This window comes from Suncus etruscus, chromosome Y (genome assembly GCF_024139225.1).
Source record: "Suncus etruscus isolate mSunEtr1 chromosome Y, mSunEtr1.pri.cur, whole genome shotgun sequence".
Taxonomy (NCBI): domain Eukaryota; kingdom Metazoa; phylum Chordata; class Mammalia; order Eulipotyphla; family Soricidae; genus Suncus; species Suncus etruscus.
In genome coordinates, this window is record NC_064869.1 from 709,479 (window position 1) to 715,533 (window position 6,055).

A 6,055-nucleotide genomic window follows, 5' to 3' on the forward strand; every position below is an offset into this window, starting at 1 on the left:
ACTGGGGATCATGGTTGTTGTGCAGGTCGTAGTTCAAACCCTAGACTAGGGCTTTTTTATTGGTCCCAAGATATATACAGTCTGGTCATGGTTCTAGCAGCCAGTCATCTGTAAATCGCGATCTTGGTTTTTGGACCTACCAATGGGTGACAAGTCTTCTGATTTTGTCTTATTGATGGCTGATAAGGTAAGATAACCTGTTCTTAGGTCATGTTGTTTCCATTTTCCTCATTGTCAGGATATCGTATTAGAGTTGGCACTCGTTTGGTGTTCCAGCAGTATTAAGGTTGTCCTGGATGGGGTTTGTTTCCTGCAGCTGTTCTGAAGAACTGTGCCATTTCTGTGACTGGGATCCAGGGTTCAAGGCTGGACGGATGGGATCTAATCTTCTGAGGTCTAAATTGATTCCACATGACATATTTTCAAGGTAGGAGTTATCCCTGTATTGTAAACAACTATGAGTTCCTATCTCTTGTAGATAAGAGCTCTTTTTTATGTGTAAGATTTCCCCTTTTTTTAGTGTGCCTTTGCAGAGAGAGATGGTGATACGTTATATTGTTCGTGCATTTGGGGGTGGACAGAGAGGAAAATAGAAACAGGTCACATACCCAAAAAAGATGAAAAAAAATAGGATTAAAAATGTATGTGCTCACATATGTATATGTAGAACAAACAATTAAAAATGAATTAACGAAGTATTTAAAGGACCAAAGTGATGCAAAAGACTACCATACATTTGGGGAAAGGCAGGTAAAGAGGAGGTGTAATAGAGGTCTTATGTTTATGTTGGGAGTACATGTTTTCCCATTGTCTTTTGGGTTTTTCTTGTGGTGTGTGGGTTCCCAGGCACCTTTCCATCACACCCCCTAACCTTCAGATTGGCAAAAGATTTGCGGCAGGGAGGTCTTGGAAGAGTTCTTGTATTGGGGCTACTTTTGGAACTAAGTTTGGTTTCAAGTAACAGTACACATTAGGGGAAGATGGTAGGGAGGGCCCCGCAGCATGGGTCCACAGGGGAGTTAGCTGCCTTTTCTTGCAGGAGACTAAGTGTGGGTTTGACTGGGTGTCTCTTCGTTTAGGTACTGGGTACAGGCTCATTGGGGTAGGAGGTCAATCTTGATGCCTAATAGATTAAGGACTGAGGGTGAAGAGTTTTAATACAGTGGGAAGTCTGGATGGGAATGAGGGGTAAAGGGGTAGTTGCATTTCCAAAGGGGGGAAAGGCGAAGGTATATGATAGGGGTAGGAAGAAAGAAAAGAGAAAATACATTAGAAAGAAAGGGAAAAGAGAAAAGAAAAACTGTAGAGAGAAGAGTAGAAAAGAAATGATAAAAGTAGTGAGAAGAGAGGAGAGAATAGTTTGCTTGAAAGTATTCGATGAGTAGAGTCTGTAGTTTAAGTATATATGTCACAGTTACTGCTTCGGTGGTCTGAATGGCCAGGTGCTTCGATTCCTAAAAGAAGGTATAACCTTGAAATAAAGTGTATGTTAAAGAGCTTTCTCGGGACCATCTCGCAGTGCCAGCTAGGTATGGTATCTCGTGTGGTATCCTGAGCTGCCATTTTGGTTTATCCACCCTTTGTATCCAAGAATGCCTGTGGACAGAAAAGGTGAGAGGTTATTTTAAATATAGTAAGATAAAGGCATTAAAACATGATGTTATGGGATATTTCCATAGGAGTCAGTGATTTCCCGTGGTATTCTTTACCTGTGATCCTTTATACGATCTCCAAGGGATTAATGTGGGCCTTTGTCATAGAAGGCTGACAACATACCTGTTCTCTCTATGCTACTGTTTCTGGTGTTGCTGTTTTTTCTGTGGTATAATGCACTCAAGAGTTTGCGTTGTTCCTTTTTCATGTATTTTGGGCACTGTTCTCGAGTATATGTTGACTATTACAGTGTTTAGAGTTTCTACCCTGTTAAACCCTATTATTTGATTGTTAAGTGTTAGTTGTGTATAAGATGTATGTTATAGGTGCTTCAGAATAGTGCTATCAATTCTGTGTTTATCTTTTGTCTTCTGACTTACTTCGTTTAACATAACATGTTCTAGGTCCATCCACGTTGCTGCAAAGTCTGTGACTGTATCGTTTCTGACTGCCATGTAATATTTTATTGTGTATAGATACCACATCTTAATGATCCATTCATCTGTTATTGGACATCGAGGTTGGTTCCAAGACTTGGCTATTATACTGAGTGCTGCAATAAATAGTGGTGTGCACACGTATTTTGGAAAGAATGTCCTTCCAACTTGGGGGTATATACCTAGGAGAGCAAATGCTGGGTCAAATGGCAGCTCAATTATGAGTTCTTTGAGCACTCTCCAGACTGTTCTCCATAGGTGTTGGACTAGGGGGCATTCCCACAAGCAGTGAATGAGAGTTCCCTTCATACCGCATCCCCGCCAACAGAAATTGTTCCCATTATTTTTGATGTGAGCCATCCTTACTGGTGTAAGGTGGTATCTCATTGTTGTCTTGATTTGGAACTCTCTGATGATGAGTGAAGGTGAGTAAGTTTTTATGTGTTTGTTGGCCATCCTTCTGTCTTCCTCAGAGAAGTGTCTATTCATTTCATCTCCCCATTTTTTTATGGCTTTATTTGGTTTTGGGGGGCTCAGCTTTCTGAGTGCTTTGTATGTTCTAGATATCAACACTTTATCTGATATGTCTAGTGAAAAGATTTTTTACCATTTAACTGTCTTCTTGCATTAAGTAAGGATTCTTTCGCCATGCAGAAGCTTTTTAGTTTGATGTAGTTCCATTTGTTTATGTTTGCTGCTAAGGTTCTTGCCATTGGTGCTCCATTCTCGAAGACCTTTTTGATATATAGGTCTTCGAGTGTTCTGCCTATTTTGTTCTCGATAAACTTTATAGATTCGGGTCTGATTTCAAGGTCTTTGATCCATTTTGAGTTGACTTTTGTATAAGGAGTGAGGTATGGGTCGATTTTCACTTTCGTACATGTGGTTTTCCAGTTGTACCAACACCATTGTTGAATAGGCTTTCTTTGTTCCATTTCAGATTCTTGCCTCTTTTATCAAATATTAGTTGGCTGTATATCTGGGGGTTTATGTCTGGGAATTCTGTTCTGACCCACTGGTCTGAGGTCCTGTCTCTGTTTCAGTACCATGCTGTTTTGATTACTTTGGCTTTATAGTATAGTTTAAAATTAGGTAAGAAGATGCCACCCAGCTTCTTGTTTTTCAATATGTGTTTGGCTATCCTGGTTTTTTTGTGGTTCCAGATAAATTTTATGATTGATTGTTTTATTTCTTTAAAGAATGGTGTTTGAATTTGGATAGGGATTGCATTAAATCTATATAGTAGTTTGGGTAGGATAGTCATTTTGACTATGTTAATTCTACCTATCCATGAGCATGGGATATTCTTTTATTTCTTTAGATCCTCTTCAATTTCTTCTGAGGTGTTTTGAAGTTTCCCTGGTATAAGTCTTTCACTTCCCTTTTAAGGTTGATTCCTAGGTATCTGATATTTTTTTGATACTATTTTAAATGGAATTGTATTTTTAATCTCTCTCTCCTCAACTTCGTTGTTTGTATATAGAAACGCTACTGTCTTTTGTGTATTGACATTGTATCCAACCACTTTGCTGTATTGGTTAATTACTTCTAGGAGTTTTACTGTGGACTCTTTAGGGTTTTCAATGTATGTCATCAGATCATCTGCACATAGATATAGTTTGAGTTCCTCTTTCCCAATTTGGATACCTTTGATTCCCTTCTCTTGTCAAAATGTTATTGCTAAGACTTCTTTTTTTTTTTTTTTTGGTTTTTGGGCTACACCCGGCGGTGCTCAGGGGTTACTCCTGGCTGTCTGCTCAGAAATAGCTCCTGGCAGGCACGGGGGAATATATGGGACACTGGGATTCGAACCAACCACCCTTCTCTGCATCGATTGATATGATCATGTGGTTTTTGTCTTCCTTGTTGTTGATGTGATGTATAATGTTGATTGATTTGCATATGTTGAACCAACCTTGCATTCCTGGTATAAATCCCACATGGTCATGAAGTATGATCTTTTTGATGAAGTGCTGGATTCGATTTGCTAAGATTTTGTTGAGTATCTTTGCATCTATGTTCATTCGTGAGATTGGTCTGTAGTTTTCTTTCTTGGTGGTGTCTTTGCCATCTTTGGGAATGAATATGATATTGGCCTCATAAAAGGAATTGGGGAGAATTCCTGTTTTCTCTATGGATTGGAAGAGCCTATGCAAATGTGGTAGTAGGTCTTCTCAAAATGTTTGGTAGAATTCACCTGTAAATCCATCTGGGCCTGGACTTTTGTTCTTAGGGAGTTTCTTAATTACATCTTCCATTTCCTCTGAAGTGATGGGTCTATTTAGGCTTTTTAGTTCTTCCATTTCCAGTCTTGGAAGATGGTATTTTTCTAGAAATCTGTCAATTTCTACTGGGTTCTCTAGCCTAATTGAGTATAGTTGTTCATAATATGATCTCATAATATGTTGTATTTCTTGGGGGTTCTGTTGTAATCTCTCCCCTTTCATTTGTGATCCTACTGATTTGGGTGTTTTCCCTCTTTTTCTTTTTTTGGTGAGTTTTGCCAATGGTTTGTCTATCTTGTTTATTTTTTCGTAAAACCAACTCCTGGTTTCATTGATTTTTTCATTGTTTTCTTTTTTTCTTTTTTTTTCTTTTCTTATTTTTCTAACAGGAACACTGGAGGGAAACACGAATGGGAGGAGTGACCACTGTGAAATTAAGAGGCCACAGAAATCAGTACGGAATTTCAGAATTGAATGGGGGAGAGAGAAGAGAAGGGAGAGAGCAGAGAGAGAGAGGGGAGAGAGGGGGGAGAGAGAGGGGAGAGGGTGGGGAGAAAGAGGGGAGAGCTTCATGGTTTTCTTAGTTTTGATGTTGTTTATTTCTGCTCTGGTTTTTATTATTTCTTGCCTTCTTGTCGTGGTTGGATTTCTCTGCTGCTGCTGCTGCTGTTCCAATTCCTTGAGGTGATCGTTTAAACTTTTGATTTTGTTGTTTTCCTGTTTCTTGACATAGCCCTGTATTGCTAAGAGTTTCCCCCTAATTACTGCTTTTGCTGTGTTCCACAAATTTTGACAAGTTGTCTCCTCATTATCATTTGTGTCAAGGAATCTTTTCATTTCGTCCTTGAGTTGTTCTTTGATCCAGCTGTTGTTGAGCAGCATGTTGTTTAATCACCAGGTATTAGTTTTTCCTCCATTGTTTCTTCTTGAAGTCAATTTTGACCTCTCTTGCATAGTGATCTGATAGGGTACTTCTAATGATCCTTGCCTTTGTGGTCTTATATAGGTTGGCTTTGTATCCTAAGACATGGTCTATTCTGGAGAAGGATCCATATAAACTTGAGAATATGTATTCTGCTTTCTGGGGATGGAGGACTCTACATAAGTCTATTAGCCCTAAATCTTCTATTTTTTCAATTAGGGCTCTTATTTCTTTGCTATTTTTCTGTCTGGTGGATCTGTCCAGTGGTGATAGTGGAATATTGAGGTCCCCTACAATTATCACGTTTCCCTTCATGTGTTTTTCCAGGTTTGGGAGCAGTTGCCTCAAATATTTTGCTGGCTCTACATTAGGTGCATAGATATTGACCAGGGTTAGTACTTCTTGATCTAATGTTCCCCTGATCAGTAGGTAATGACCCTCTTTGTCTTTGATCACTTTCTTGAGATTGAATGCAATTTGGTCTCATATAAGAATATCTGTCCCTGCTCTTTTTTGTTTTCCATTGCCCTGTATAATTACTTTACATCCTTTTATTCTAAGCCGGTGCTTATCGTGTAGTTGTAGGTGTGTTTCTTGTAGACAGCAGAAGTCTGGTTTGTTTTTCCTAACCCAATTCTCTACTATGTGTCTTTTAATTGGAGATTTTAATCTGTTAACATTTAGGGAAATTATTGAGAGAGAGGACTGTTGTGCAGTTGTATTGTGTGTAGTGGTTGTTGTTTCAATCGGGGGTTTGGATTGTGTAATTTATCTCTGAGTAAGTCTTTCAGGATCGGCTTAGTTTGCACAAATAGTTC